Source organism: Staurois parvus, unplaced genomic scaffold, assembly GCF_062004578.1.
Source record: "Staurois parvus isolate SC_StPar_1 unplaced genomic scaffold, SC_StPar_1.0 ptg000114l, whole genome shotgun sequence".
Lineage (NCBI taxonomy): Eukaryota > Metazoa > Chordata > Amphibia > Anura > Ranidae > Staurois > Staurois parvus.
Genome location: NW_028317910.1, coordinates 6,577,290 through 6,593,978, shown reverse-complemented (window position 1 = coordinate 6,593,978; position 16,689 = coordinate 6,577,290). Strand labels below are relative to the sequence as shown.

General features: G+C 44.4%; 1 protein-coding gene across 3 annotated transcripts in view; it reads right to left on the bottom strand.

The window, feature by feature from the left end:
• The window catches only part of ADIPOR2 (adiponectin receptor 2), a 104,283-nt gene extending 88,491 nt beyond the window's left edge, over positions 1 to 15,792 (bottom strand). For 2 of the 3 annotated variants that reach the window (XM_089671820.1, XM_089671824.1), the window contains exon 1: positions 15,644 to 15,784. The gene's annotated coding sequence lies outside the window, so the exon portion shown is untranslated. Of the gene's footprint in view, positions 1 to 15,643 lie in introns of all 3 variants that reach the window. The other variant, XM_089671823.1, reaches the window with a different exon arrangement.
• Positions 15,793 to 16,689: the final 897 nt, after the last annotated feature.

Below are 16,689 nucleotides of genomic sequence, written 5' to 3'. Positions count from 1 at the left end.
AGGCTGTAAAATCAATCATTTCTCATTCTCTCTGGCTGCATTCTTGCAGCCATTGAAAAAATACTGTGTGAGCTGTGATTGGTCACAGCTTGTCACATGGTACAAGGCTGTTGTGAATAGCCTTGTACCATGTGATCTCTGTGATCATTCACAGATGTCACACGTAGTAAGCAATGATGTCAGAAGTGACATCTTTCTACTATTCATGTGATCAGTGACTGGCCAATCAGTGATCACATGATCGGGAGCTCAAACAGAGGTCCCATACAACCATTGGTGTATCCTCCGGACACAGCGGGCACCGGATCGCGGTGCTGCATGCTCCTAGGGAGCGTGCACAAGCAGGGAAGCGGGGAGGACGTTTATAAATGGCCACCCACCCCTGCACCCGTCCGGCCGTTTACATGGGCCAGACGGGAAGTGGTTAAGGAAGCCTCAAATGGAAGAAGGTACGCTAGACCAGTGGACTTTCCATTGTTAACACACAGGGGCGCACTGACAAATCATTTGGCCCCCGGGCAATAAGGGATCATGGGGCCCCTGTGTCCTTGCCCAAAGTCAAAAAAGCCTATGAAAAAGGTACCAGGGGCATCTCATGGGGCCCCCTACTGGCCCCGGCCCTCAGGCAGTGCCCGGGTTTCTAAGTGGTCAGTCCGCCCCTGTTAACACGACAAAAGTGAGGGTAATTTGCTGTAGGATTATGTTTTGAACTCCCGTTCCTCAGTGGGGAGAGGTTTAAAGATGTAGGCCCCTTTCAAATTGCCCTGCTGAAGTTCCCCTGTTGCATGGGTGCAGCACAGTGTCCCCGTGGTTTTTGTACGGGTTACCCATAGACTTCTATTAGACTGCCCATTTTTGATGTGTTTTCTGAAAGAGCACCGAAAGTCTTGCATGCTGCATCTTTGGTGATCTGTTGAAAAATGCACCAAAACTGTCCGAGTTAATAGAAGCCTATGGGAAAGCACAGGTAACCCACACAAAAACTGCAGGTACACTGCAAGGAAACCACAGCAGGGTAGTGTGAAAGGGGCCTTAATGCCAGAATTTCAGTTTGCATCTCCCAATGTAAAAACCGCTGGAACGGATTGTCTGGTTATGCATTGTCACAGGGTAATTATAGTAAAACAGCCACTGAATAAAGTGTGCTGCAGAACTGTGACCGTGGGCAGCGATCTGTGACATCTCTTCTAGATCTGATACACGCACACGCTATAGCTGCTTGTACCGTTTAATTGGCTTGTGTGGCATGTAAGCTTCTAATCCTTCCACAGGTATATTAGTGTCAAGGTCTTCCTAGTGAAGAGCAGACAGTTTCAAGGGTCAGCTACTTGTGAAGCATGCGGGGTGTCACCCCCTGCCTTCTTTAAGTGCTCCTAGCATTACATACTGTACATTTCTTCATATTTAGGGCAGTATGTAAAGTATGTGTCAGTGTGACACTGCCAGGTATTTATTACCTTTCACAGACATCACAGTACTCCTCCCTGACAATGCCTGTGTCTGTCTTTCTCTCCAGAAGGATGGCACCATGTTTCTTCATGGCATCATTCAGGGTCACCATCTACTTCCTGGATTGAGATAGCAGCTCAGAGATGATACAATTAGCTAAATACTGGTGCCTGTGAAGTTCATGGTTGTGTGTTTATAATGCCTGACACAGATCAGACCCTGCTGCAGTTTCTCACCTAGTGAATTGCTAAAAAAAAAAAAAATACAATCTGATCAATGAAAGAGAGGAGATTGAGGAAATGCTTTTTCCTGCCTGCAGCAGACTGCTGACATTTCAGCATAGGCAAAGTCACTGGTTAGAGCTCAAGGGAGGCTTTTTAATACGTTTTTTTAAGTCAAGCATTTATCTTGGGCACCTTTACTTTCTTAGTCTCAATTGTTGCCTGTATCCTTAAAAGAACATCTAAACCCAAAACAAAAATGAAATATATTGCAGTCTACCAATCCCTTTATGTGATGGCTACATTAGGTTTCTTGTTCAGGCTCTCATTTTTTTCACCTGGTGATCCTACCACCAACATATTTCCTTTCTCAGGGTGACAACATAACTCTATTGTGCCTATGGAGGAGCAGTGTTGTCACCGAAGGCTGGTCTCATTTGAATTATAAACAGCTCCTCATTTCCTCAATTTTTCTACATAGGAAACAGTATTGTAGATCACAGAAAAACCAGAGTAGGCTACATTATATTACATTTTTGTTCTTGTATTTAGATATTCTTTAAAACCTGTGCTTTGCCCTTGCAGCACAGATTTCCCTTTCCTTTGTTCCATTCAGAGCCAGAAGCAAACTTCCAAGAGTGGAGGAGACTCCAGGGACAGCAGTATAGGCTCTGTAAGTGGTTACGCCAGTCACAGCACAAAAGGAGTCTTTAAGAGTAAGGCTGGCCATCTATTATACCATTTTCTTATTCAATTTCATTTAGATTTACCTTCAACTATGTAGTGCAAGGGTCGACTGATTGCATACAAATTGGAAGTGTTTAGATTTACCAAAACCATATAATGTGAGGTCAAACCTAAAGGAAAATTATACAAGAAAAGGTATATACAGTAGATGTAAAAAGTATGTTAAAATGTCAGGTTTCTGCGATGTAAGAAAATGAGACAAAGATAAATCATTTCAGAACTTTCTCCACCTTTAATGTAACCTATAAACTGTACAACTCAATTGAAAAACAAACTCAAATTTTTATTTTGGGGGGGAGGGACATGTTATATTATTACTACAGATACTTATATAGTGCCGTCAATTCACGCAACGCCTTACGTCTATATTGTACATTCACATCAGTCCCTAACCCTCAAGGGGAGAACAATCAAAGGTCCCTAACTCACATTCATACATACACACCTTCTAGGGCCAATTTAGACAGGAGCCGATCAACCTACCAGCATGTCTTTGGAGTGTGGGAAGAAACCGCAGTACCAGGAGGAAACCCATGCAAGCACAGAGAGAACATGCAAACTCCAGGCAGGTGGTGCCGTGGTTTGGATTTGAACCCTAGTACTGCTAGGCAGGAGTGCTAACCATTTAGCCACTGTGCTGCCCCAAAAAAACTAAAATAACTGGGGATGTAGCGGTGTTCAGAATTAAGCAATCATATTCAAAATCATGTTAAATAGGAATCAGTACACACCTGCCATCAATTAACATGCCTCTGATTAACCCTAAATAAAGGTGCAGCTGTTCTAGTAGGTCTTTCCTGACATTTTCTTAGTCGCATCCTACAGCAAAAGCCATGGTATGCAGAAAGCTTCCAAAGCATCAGAGGGATCTCATTGTTAAAAGGTATCAGTCAGGAGAAGGGTACTAAAGAATTTCCAAGGCATTAGATATACCATGGAACACAGTGAAGACAGTTATCATCAAGTGCAGAAAAAAATGGCGCAACAGTGACATTACCAAGAACTGGAGGTCCCTCCAAAGTTGATGAAAAGACGAGAAAAAAAACTGGTCTGGGAGGCAGCCAAGAGGCCTACAGCAACATTAAAGGAGCTGCAGGAATATCTGGCAAGTACTGGCTGTGTGGTACATGTGACAACAATCTCCCGTATTCTTCATATGTCTGGGCTATGGGGTGGCAAGACGGAAGCATTTTCTTACGAAGAAAAACATCCAAGCCCAGCTAAATTTTGCAAAAACACACCTGAAGTCTCCCAAAAACATATGGGAAAATGTGTAATGTTCTGATGAAACCAAGGTTGACCTTTTTGGCTATAATTCCAAAAGATATATTTGGTGCAAAAACAACACTTCACATCACCAAAAGAACACCATACCCACAGTGAAGCATGGTGGTGGCAGCTGGAACTGGGGCCTTAGTCAAGGTAGAGGGAATTATGAACAGTTCCAAATACCAGTCAATATTGGTACAAAACCTTCAGGCTTCTGCTAGAAAGCTGTGCATGAAGAGGAACTTCATCTTTCAGAATGACAACGACCCAAGGCATACATCCAAATCAAAGGAATGGCTTCACTGGAAGATTAAAGTTTTGGAATGTCCCAGCCAGAGCCAAGACCTAAATCCGATCGAAAATCTGTGGGGTGTTTTGGAGGGCTGTGCACAGGAGATGCCCTCGCAATCTGACAGATTTGGAGTGTTTTTTCAGGGAAGAGTGGGCAAACATTGCCAAGTCAAGATGTGCCATGCTGATAGACTCATACCCAAAAAGACTCAGTGCTGGAATAAAATCAAAAGGTGCTTCAACAAAGTATTAGATTAAGGGTGTGCACACTTATGCAACCATATTATTTTATTTTTACCTCCCTCCACCTAAAATATTACAGTTTGTTGTTCAACTGAGTTGTATAGTTTATAGGTTACATTAAAGCTGGAAAAAGTTCTGAAATAATTAATCTTTGTCTCTTTTTTTTACATCACAGAAACCTGACATTTTAACAGGGGTGTGAAACTTTAAAAAAAAATGTGGAACTTAACTCTCTCAATCAACATTTAGGGCTGGTTCACACCATAGAAACGCAGTCCAGATGCATGTCCTGCATGCGCAATTGTGACGCGTTTTTGGCATGTACCTGTGCATTTTTAATGCATTCTGGTTCATTTTCCCCCCCCCTCTCTTCTCCTTTCATTTAAATAGTGACATGTACGTTCCAGTGCGTTTTTGATGCATTTTCCTGCGTTCCAGTACAGTTCTGTGAAGGAAAAATGCAGCATGTTCTACAATTTTTTTCTGCAACCGGAACGCACTAGACCTGCAAACACTGATGTAAACTATGACATTGACAACCATATGACCTACTCTATGCGTTTTGGATGCAGAAAAAAAAAAAAAAAAAGCACACTGAAATGCATGTAGTGTGAATTGGCCCTTAAGGATAAGTTCACCTTTGGGAACATGTTCCATCTGTTTTTAGGGTGGAACATGTAACATGTTCCCAATATGCTGCAGCTGCTGCCCAATTCCCCACCCCCCATAACAGCAGTATGGGGAGAAGCTCCCCATACTAAGTTAGCTGTCAGTTTTTTAAATAAGCGTGGCCTTGCATGGCTCACACACCCACATGGCCATGTCATTCATCCATTCACAGAGTTCTATGAATGAATGAACTACAAGCAGTTTTCAATGAATTACCACGACGCTGTGGAGTGCCGTGGTGGTTCATTGATTCTTCCCGTCAGTATGTCTGCTTGTCAGTATATCTGTCTGCTTGTACATCCCGCAGGTGCAGTGCTTTACAGGCTCCTGCGACAAAAAATTATTATTTTTTTCAAAAGGTGAACTTATCCTATAAAGCAGACATTCACCTGAAAAGGGAAGTTCCACTTTTTCTCCTCTCCTCTAACCCCCCCTTTCCCATTTTTTTTTTTTTGTGAGCGGGTCCCACTTCCACTCTGGTCGGCTTTTTTTGTAACCCAGACCAAAGCTCCTCTTTGACCATTTTTAATCCTTATGGTGCTATCCTTCATAAATAGACAGAAAAGTATATTATATTTACTTGCTTTAACTTTTTCCTCTCACGTCCTCAGTAGCCTCCTGCTTTCTGACCAAGGCCAAATTGATGCCATACATCCCATAAGTCTTCATGGCCATTGTGTGGCTCTCTCAGCTAAGCACCCCCTTTTTAAAGTGAGAAAAAGTCCACAAAAGTGCTTGTGAAAACAAAAAAAAGATCCAAATTCTCTTGTGCCAGGATGCGAGCAAACCAATCCAGCCACCACCAGAAAAGATGTACTATGACCCCTATATCACAAGGTCAAAAAGCGCTGGTTATACCACCATTCCATGCTCCTTCCTGCTTCAGACCCACTCAGATGTCTTTCCCAGGATATCATTGACAACTCACAGGACCCACATGGATGGTTTCCAGGGCATTTTTCCGACACCACAGGACCGTGAGACTGCAGGTATACAGCCACTCGGTCTGCTGCACCTCTTCCCGCATGGACCATATAATTAAAAAGGAAGCACCTTGCACATAGCGTGATACGGTTTAAAATCTATTTAATCTTAGTGTATATGCTTTAAAAAAACTTTGTGTGCCAAATTAGCAAACACTAAATAATTGTGATAAACATAATGGTGCTATCAGCGTCAGTAACCAACACACATGCACGAAAATATATTGACATCACTGTACCCGCCCGCCACGGTGTTTCATTACAGGGGAAATGTAAGCAATTTAAATATTTTACATATTAAAAAAAAAAAAAAAAAAAAAACAAACACACATTTTGTGACTATTTTGAATATAAAATTCCACATGGTGTAATTTAGATTTAAAAAAGGAACATTACCTGTGTTTGAGGTTTGGGAATACTGAGGATATCGCTCTACATGTATGGTTTTTAGATTAATATTATTATTATCCGCTTCCCCGCCACCCTATATTAGAACTACTGCTACAGGGTGGCAGGGCTGCGCAAATCTCACATACATACACACACATATACACACACACACATACATACATACATACATATATACACACACACACACACAAAGTGATTTGCATGTCCGGGTAGGGGGCACATATGCGCCGCCCTACCCGCGCAGCCATTGGCAGCTAGAGATGTCAATCCCCGGGTCCTGGCCAGAGACTCCCCGCCGACACCCAGCGTTCTCCAAGTAACACTGACAGGGTAAACACAGATCTCTCTCATGCCAGCAAGGACATGCTGCTGTGTATTTCTCTGCACTCCAACTTTCACGTAAACCAATTAATTTACACGTATTGGGATTTTTTTTTTTAGCAAAGACATTTAGCAGAATACATTTTGGCCTAAATCTATGATGAAATTCGATTTTTTTTACTGGATATGTTTTATAGCAAAAAGTCAAAAATATACTTTTTTTTGTTTTTCCAAAATTGTGAGTCTTTGTTTATAGCGCAAAAAATAGAAAACTCACAGGTGATCAAATACCACCAAAAGAGAGCTCTATTTGTGGGGGGAAAAAAAAAAAAAAAAAGGACAAAAATGTAATTTATGCACAGCGTTGCATGACCCCTCAATTGTCAGTTAAAGTAACGCAGTGCTGTATCGCAAAAAATGGCCTGGTCATGAAGGGCCATTAATCCTCTGGAGGACAAGTGGTTAATATCTGTATGTGGGTATTTATGTTGGCAGCTTTCCATTAATATTTTATTTAATACCAAGTTGTGATTTATAACACACATTGTGGATAGGGTTTTGTGTTTATTATCACAAAGTTTTTCGGTTTTTAAATTTTACATGAATCATCTGCCCTTACTCAAGACGGCCTCAGCTAGAAATGCTATGTGTTTTTCAAAATGATTTAAGAAAATAAAGCATGGAGACAAGGATGGGAGAGTTTGCTGTGAATATTAAAAATGAATTAAAAAGCAGAAGTTTGGGGTTTGGAAAAAACGAAATAAAAACAAAACATCCCTACTGAACTCTATGCCGCAGCATCAGCGTGATGCTGCAGTTGTCCCACGTCAGCTCTAAGCCTGAAAACGGAATAATCATATGACCTCTGATCACTCAGTTCTCAGGGTCTGCTCAGAGCTGACATCAGTGACTGTGAAGCCTAGTACACATGATCAGAAAAGCGTATGAAAAATACTGCTTTCAAAGCGATCATATGATAACCTGATTGTTAGTACACAGCTTTCGTCCGAAATTGATCGAAGGGGCAAGCACAAAATTTTTTCCCGTACAGTACCAGATCATACAATTTTCCTTTAAGCAGTACAGTTTTCACCCAAAAATACAATAAATACATTACATCGCTTCCAAATTTTTATTTTGTCATTCAAGAATTTTTGTAACTTCACTTTCGATATGAGAGTAGCATGCAAAAAAAAAAAAAAAGTTGATCATTTGTCCAATATTCTCATCATGTGTATGGAGCTTACGTCACTGCTCTCCTCTCTGCTCCTCTAGCACTCACTGGAGTGCCAAGCTGGGGCGGGGACAGGTGCAGCTGGCTCTGACAGCTAGCTCCGCCTCTCAGCATGAGGCTCAACCAGGCAATTGGGTGGATCATTGTTGGGATCCTTCCAAAGCCTGGAATGGCTCTGCCAGGTCAGCTGATAGTGGGCTATAGAGAGTCGGCTCTGGGTCACAGGAGAGGAAAAAATAAATGCACTCCTGTAACCCACAAGAGAAGCATGGCTATAAAAAATAAAAAAAATAAAAAAGTTTTGGCCATACTTCTCTTTTTAAACAGCACTTTCTGTTTGTAGTGCTCAGATGCAGTTAAGTTCCACATTAAAGTGAACTGTGGGAACTGTCACTGTTCTTGGAATCATCAGTTTATTCATTTTACTTGTCTGAAGTTACTTTTCAGGAAGATAGTCGTACGAGAAAATGTGACCGATACAATGCTGGATAAACTCCAATGATACAGCAAAGACTAATTATGTTCCTCGAACACGCGATCATGGTTATTACACAGGGATAATTAAGATACAAATCATTTCTTAATGATATGCTAAATGGAGGTGCAAACTGCCACCTGAGGCAGGAATAGAAATCTTCCAGCTCAGATTCAGCAGATGTGTCTGCAGCCCCAAGGTGACAACAGGTTCCTAGTGAACACACAGGCCAAGTTATCTGGAATAATGCCTCTTACACTAGTGACAAGCAGCAAAGGAAAACTCCAGTCAAACCAGGGAAGACAAAACATAAGCAGACCTAAAGTGATTGTAAAGTGTGTTATTTAAAAAAGGTTGATACTCATGTGCTCGGTGCAATGGAGTTTCACAGAGCAGCCCCGATCTTACTCTTCTGGGTTCCCCCATTGATGCTATGGGCTCCTTCTCTTCTCAGTGTGCAACCAGAGGAAGCAATTTCCTTTTGTGGCACACCTGCAGTCTCAATCCCGAGCTGTGCTGCCTGTGTCCATAGACACAGACAGCACTGCTTGGCCTTGCCCCCTTGTCGCAGCAGCCAATAGTTCCCGCTGTTCTAAGCCAAGCCTTTGAGAGTGGAAGGAGAGAGCTACTACAGACGGACACAGCGCTGGATCGCAATGAAAGGTAGTAGAATATCTGGTGCATAACCAGGACCCAGAACTAGCTCGATGCGTAATGCAGCGCTGGATCAAGTGAGGGTTCAGTTAGGTAAGGGTGGGGGGGGGGGGTTACAGGGCATACTGCTACCTAAACATTTTTTAGTTTAATGTGAGGAACGCATTAAAGTAAAATAAGTTTAGGCTCTGGACTCACTTTAATTTCTATGCATTTTTACAATGCAGTTAGCTGTTTTACTGGGTTTCTGCTTCAAAATGTGTTTATTACCTTTCTAGTTTGACTTTGTGCTACAGAACTAGTCTTTTCTGCTACAGGGAAGATCAGAGATCGACATGTACTTATCTGAGGATTCTTGGGCAGAGAGACAGAGGGGGGGGGGGGGGGGGTGAGAGAAGGGTTCAGGGTTATCTGATCAGCTCCTCTCCTGCCAGATCAGTGTTCTAAATAAAATGATGTGAATACTGGCAGAGGCATGACAGAACAGCTATTCTCCTGATACTAAAATAACTAAAAGACTGGTTCCAGATTTAGGAAATCAGGTTGGTGTGGCAAAGAAACAGGTAAGCTATTGGTAGGTTGTGTGGGACAGGTTGGTTTCTGTTACAAGCAAGCAGGATAGAGGAAAAAAAAAAAAAACAAGCAGTTTATCAGATGAAAGTGTGCTGGGGACCCCTTCAGTATTTTTAGGAGAAAGAAGGGGGTGCAGCAAAAAACACAGAGGTGCACAATGCAAATGCACTAATACTGGCCATTCACAGCAGTCCATTGATTGAGTTTGGCATTCAAGTGCCGGTTCATACCAGAATCACAGTTTCTGTGCGTTCCCCTGCAGTGCGATTTGGCAGTCCATTCATTTTAATGTGCTACAAATTGCACCAGACCGCACCAAAAGTAGTGCATGCAGTACTTTTGAAACACGCAGTGCACCAAATTGCATGGTACTGCAGGACTATATAATCTGGTGCCTGCCAACGCACTGGTTGGGGTGCCATTAACAATGTATTGGCACCCGCAACAGATCACAAAGGCAGTGCATTCGGAACGCTGTGTGGGAATGCTCCTTTTCTGCACAGCATAATGAGCCCTAACACATGTGGTTGAGTGGTCAGGTATTTGGAATAATAAAAACTGAAGTCTCAAACATAAATGTTTTGTACTTATTAAAAAAAAAAAAAAAAAAAAAATCTATTGTTTCCCTTAACTGGGCTAAATAGTGTGCCCTGGTGGCTACTGTATTCGGACAACCATGGATGCCAGCAGTCAGAATACCCAAACAGCGGTTGTAGCTGATTCGTTGCACTCACTGTTCAGCCACAATTTTTCATCTACCTCCTTCATTCTTGAGATCGAAGGATGTCGGGCAAACTGGCATGGATAGGGTCACCCACAAACTAAATTCATTCAGTGTACAGCCAGTTTAATAGTGATCTCAGCCTCTCCCGACTTATCGGTTACAAAATCCTCTGTGGTCTACAGAGCACCCCCAATGTTACGGAGAATAGGAAAGGAAGAGGTGTTCTGTAGTCCTGTCACTGTTCACAGATACGGTACAGTGACAGTTGTCACCCTAGGGCCGGGATGTGGGTTACTGACAGGATCATCGGGGAAAAATAAAGAGAGAAGAGTCTGATAAAAGAAAACAAATGCAACCAAAAGAGCAGCTGCAACCTGTTTTTTTTTTTTTCGTTTGTTTGCTTATGGCCTCTTTTCAGGCACCAGATAACCAGACCTCCCCACCCACCCCTTCTCTACAAATACAGACATTGACCTGATATACTCTGCACCCTGTGTATAGCCCATTCTACATCTGAGGAAAGTTGATGGGTCTTATAGATTAATCTGTCAGTTAGATGATCATATTTCAATGTCTTATATTTCCTGGGGTAAAGTAGAACTATAGGCAAAACTCTTATTTTGGATAGAGTAAGGGAGGGTTAGAACTCCTCTCAAATTTGTTTCCCTATCTGTGTCCCATTGGGGAGACTTCCCTTCACTTCCTGTCCTATAGCCAAATAGGAAGTGAGAGAAAATCCCTGCAAATTAAGGGAATTTCTTGGATCACCAGAGCTAGTGTCCCCATTGGAAGATTTCCCCTCTATTACTTTTCTGGGAACAATCCAAACTTTGCGATTTTCTTTTACTTTCAATGATAATGGTAAACAGGATAAACAGAGAGGGGGAATCTCCCTAATGGGGGCACAGACAGCAGTAAAAACTGACAAGCGTTCTAATCCCTCTCTACTCTTTTCAAAACTTTTGCCTTTAGTTATACTTTAAGACCTGTTGAAAGACCTTACGTCCAGGAAAGTCATTTTTTTACGAAAGTGATATTAAACAGTTTTTAAAGCGGAGCTCCACCCAAATGGGGAAGTACTGCTTTAAGGACTGCTCCCCCACCCCCCATTAAGGATTGGCACCTTTGGGGGATGGTGGGGGGGGGGGGAGTGGGTACCCAAATTTGACAGGTACCCGCTCCCACTTCCGGTCTGATCGCCTAGGCGATCGGAAGGTGTCCTTCCTCCCTCCCTGTAGTCTTTTGGGACACGTGACAGGTCCCAGAAGACTACAGGACCATTCATGAAGCGCAGCGCTTCTCGTGCATGCGCAGTGGGTACCCGGCTGTGAAGCCTCAAGCTGTCACAGCCGGGTGCCCACACTGAAGATGCCAGCCTCCTGGAATACAGGACAGCTGGTGAAACGAGCTGCGGGGGACACACCACGGGACCGAAGGACAGGTAAGTGGCTGTTGTTTAAAAGTCAGCAGCTACAGTTTTTGTAGCTGCTGACTTATTTTTTGACAGGGTGAGTAGAACTCTGCTTTAAGCACATTCAGCAACTGCTTTATTTTTTTACTCTTATCTATGTAGCCAGGGTCTTTCTCTTGCATGCAATGGAGACTCTATAGCAGTAGTCTCCAAACTGTGGCCCGAGGGCTGGATGTGGCCCTTTGCTAATCTTTATCCGACCGTTGGGGGAACTATTCCTTCCACTGATTTAAGGCACTATTCTTAACACCGATTCCAACAGTGGGGCATAAATCCCTCCAACTGATACCAACAATGGGGCACTGTTCCTCCAACTAATTTCAAAGATGGGGGACCTTTTCATCCACTGACACCAATGATGGGCTACTATTCCTCCCACTGATAGCAGCAATGGGGCACTATTCCTCCCACTGATAGCAGCAATGGGGCACTATTCCTCCCACTGATAGCAATGATGGGGCACTATTGCTAACACTGATAGCAATGATGGGGCACTATTTCTCCCACTGACACCAATGATAGGGTACTACTCCAGATGATACTAATTATGGGGCACAATTCCTCCCACTGAGAGCAGCAATGGGGCACTATTCCTCCCTCTGATAGCAGCAATGGGGCACTATTCCTCCCACTGATAGCAGCGATGGGGCACTATTGCTAAAACTGATAGAAATGATGGGGCACTATTTCTCCCACTGACACCAATGATAGGGTACTACTCCAGATGATACTAATTATGGGGCACTGTTCCTCCCAGTAAAACGAAGAATGGACCTTTTCTACCCCCACTGGCCACAATCCCCCCCCCCCCAAAGTCTAAATGATAGTAAACTGGCCCTTTGTTTGTAAAGTTTGGAGACCCCTGCTCTATAGGATGCTGCAAGGACTAGAGCCGTTTCTGCCTACACTTCATACATTAATAGAAACACAGCCATGTAGCCTAGGATGGCAAGGCATAATTCTGCTCCTCCTTTCTCCAAGCTAACACACTGGCTTATAGACTGTATTAGACACTGTTAACTCTTTTCTATGAGGACCAGAAGTTCAGGGAAGCAGCACACAGAGCAGGACCCAGCAGCACTGAAAGTTGTAAACTGCAAGTGCTGGGGTAAGGATTTTAACAAAACGTTCACTGGGAATGTTTATTTTACTGTGCTCAGAGAGTTTAATATTAGATTCATTCTAGAAATATGAAGCCTGGAATTTGGCTGTCATGAGCCAACACACTTTTCTGTACTTTCAAAATGACAGCTGATTCATGCAGAACACCAAATAGGACAGAAAGCACTTTTGACGTACTAGAAATACTTTAAATTAACCCTTACTATGAGGGCACTTTCCTTGGCTCCTTTACACCGCATGCTTACTACCACACTGGACTGACAGGCTCCTGAATGCAATATTAATTTACCCACCTCAAATAAAAGACATTCTAAATCCATGAACGCAGGCGGCACTGATGTAAGACATGAGGAAGGGAACAAAGGCAATAACGAGGGGACAGAAAGACTGGCAGCTGGCATCACTGACTGGTGGTCCCATAATAGAAGACGAGGAGCTGGCAGCAAAGACAAACTGACAACAGACATCAAACACTTGGCAGCAGCCACACAGTACTAGACACAATGTCTACACAGCTGAAGAAACGGTCAAAAGGGGGTACTGTGCCCAATCTGGACCCAGCATTTCATTCAAAGGGCGACTCAAACCAACAGCTGGCATCTACACAGACAGAACCACCCCACAGGCACCACAAACTAGAATGTTGAGAAAGGACACTGCCACCAGGCTGAGTTACAGAGCAGTGCCATCACCTAGCCACATGTCCTGCCTCTACACAAGAGCTGCTATTTACACAGCCTAGCACAAGCAGGAGGCCAATGGGCACACCGGGTACACGTGGTGCCAGTAAGGGGGGGGGGGGGGGGCAACCATAAAGGAAGAGGTTAGTACTGAAGAAGAGGCAGAAAGCATGGTTGGGGTTGACAATGACAGTAGGGGAGTGGGGGGGGGGGGTGACACTAACAGGGGAGAGGCCTGGCCATGACAGGGTGAAAGCTAGTATGAAAGGTGACAGTGATAGGAGGAGAATGGATATGTGAATGGGGGGGGTTTAGAGGAGGGGGTAGTAGAGAGGGTGACTGTAGAAATGACAATAGGATGAAGTTACATTCAAGAGTAATGCCAGCCATAGACAATTCGAAAATCAGTCGATCGGTCGGCCTGTTTTCAGGGTTTTTGCACTTTTGAATTAATGGTTATGTTGGAAAACGACCGCTTTTCGCGGCAATGATGGCCAAATCGTACAATAGTTTTAATGGAAAAAAAATATGCGCATGAGCTGTGACCTGGAAGGAACAGAAGTTTTGGCTGTTATATGGGGTGAACTTTATGACTTGGTCGGCCGATTTTTGTAATCGTTGGTGGTAACGTCGGTTTACCGACTGACCGATTTTTCGTTTATCGTTCAAAAAAAGCGTGGTTTTCCAGCCGTCCATGACCTGCATAACAGAGGAGGGGGCAGTATGGGGGGATAAGGGTGACAGAAGGGAGAAGGGGGGGGATTAGGGACCCAGAGAAAGTGACAATGGATGGTATAAACAGTGGCAGCAGATGGACTGTAGGGAGGTATAATTGTGATAGAGAAGGAGGCAGTAGCTGGGAATAAGAGCGCCAGAGGGGATAAAATTGACGGGAGACGGGGGGGGGGATAAAATTTGACGGGAGACGGGGGGGGGGGGATAAAATTTGACGGGAGACGGGGGGGATAAAATTTGACGGGAGACGGGGGGGGATAAAATTTGACGGGAGACGGGGGGGGGATAAAATTTGACGGGAGACGGGGGGGGGTAAAATTTGACGGAGGGGGAGGGATAAAATTTGACGGGAGACGGGGGGGGATAAAATTGACGGGAGAGATAAAATTGACGGGGAGAGGGGGGGATAAAATTGACGGGGAGAGGTAGGGGATAAAATTGACGGGCAATTTGGCGAGGGGGGGGATAAAATTGATGGGCGAAGAGGGGATAAAATTGACGGGCGACGGAGGGGAGATAAAATTGACGGGCGACGGGGGGAGATAAAATTGACGGGCGACGGGGAGAGATAAAATTGACGGGCGACGGGGAGAGATAAAATTGACGGGGGGAGATAAAATTGACGGGCGACGGGATGAGATAAAATTGACGGGCGACGGGATGAGATAAAATTGACGGGCGACGGGATGAGATAAAATTGACGGGCGACGGGATGAGATAAAATTGACGGGCGACGGGGATAAATTGATGGGGAGGGGGGGAGGATAAAACTGACGGGAGACGGGGGGGGGGGGGTAAAAGTGACGGGAGATGGGGCGGCTGGGGGGATAAGAGTGACAGGAGAGAGGGTTGAAGTTACAGTCAAGAGTAACAGAGGAGGGGGCAGTACTTGGGGGGGGGGGGGGGGGGGGAGAGTAGGGGACCCAGGGAAGATGGCAGGAGAAGGGAGGCAGGGGGGATAAAGGTGACAGGAGATGGGGCAGCAGGGGGTATGAGTGACAGGTGAGGAGGCGGTGGGGGAGGGGAATAAAAGTGACAGGAGAGGGGGCGGCAGGGGGGATAAAAGTGACAGGAGAGGAGGGGGGGTTATTGACAGGAGAGAGAGCAGCGGAGGGGGGATAAGAATGACAGAAGTCGGGGAGATTTGTTCCAGGATGAAAGGACAGAATGGATAGTAACGGCCTATGGGGGATGTTGGGGGTAGTGATGGGGTCAGGGGAGGGATAATAGGGCAGTAAAGGGGCTGACAATGAAGGAGGAGGTAGGTGGCAGTTTAGGGGTCCCACTGGCAGGGCAGTGTTGGGGTGTAGAGAGTCATTGGTGCCATGTGACTGGGTAAAGGGGAGGGGCAAGTACGAACAGAGATCTCACCTCTCTCGGTGTCCCGGGCCGCCCCGCTCGTTCTCTCTCTCTCTTATTGTCGCCTCCCCGGGTTGCCTGGCAGCGTCACCATGACGCCCATCGCACGAGGCCACTCCGACCAATGAGGGCGCCCCTAACAAACATGTACGAGTAGAATACAGCTGCAGACCACTCCCCCTTCCGCACTGCACGCCGGGAGAGGACGTCACTTCTAGAGCCCGCCCTCTTTATTTGTTTTGGAACGGGACAAGGTCGCTACGTCTCGTGCTCTGCCTCGTCCAATGAACAGGCGACTGAGCGGCTTCCGCCCCACGTGACTTGTTGCTAGGGCTACAGGGACTCTTCCCTTGTCAGATAGGTGGAGCTTGTATTATTATTATTTATGTTATTTTGATCATCACCGTCTAAGGGTAGCTTCAAGTCACATCTCTGTTTGTTAACCACTTGCCCTCCAGAGGATTTACCCCCCTTCCTGACCAGACCATTTTTTGCGTTACTGCGCTGCGTTATTTTAACTGACAATTGCACGGTCATGCAACGCTGCACCCAAATGAAATTTATGTCCTTTTTTCCCATGAATTGAGCTTTCTTTTGGTGGTATTTGATTGCCTGTGCGTTTTTTATTTTTTGCACTATAACAAAAAAAGTGGCAATTTTGAGAAAAATACAATATGACTTTTTGCTATTAAACATGTCCAGTAAAAAAATCTAATTTTGTCATAAATTTAGGCCCAAATGTATTCTGCGACATGTCTTTGCTAAAAAAAAAATCCCAATACATGTAAATTAATTGGTTTGCATGAAAGTTATAGCGTTTACAAAATATATACTGGGATTTTAAATTTTTTTTTCATTTTTACTAGTAATGACGGTGATCAGCGACTTTTAATGGGACTGTGGCGGACATTCTGACACTGGGGAGAACTGACTTGGTGTCACTGACATCCCCAATGACACCAATACAGTGATCAGTGCTTAAAAAAGAACACTGACACTGTACTAATGGCACTGGGCAGGAAGGGGTTAACATGAGGGGCGATCAAAGGGTTAACTGT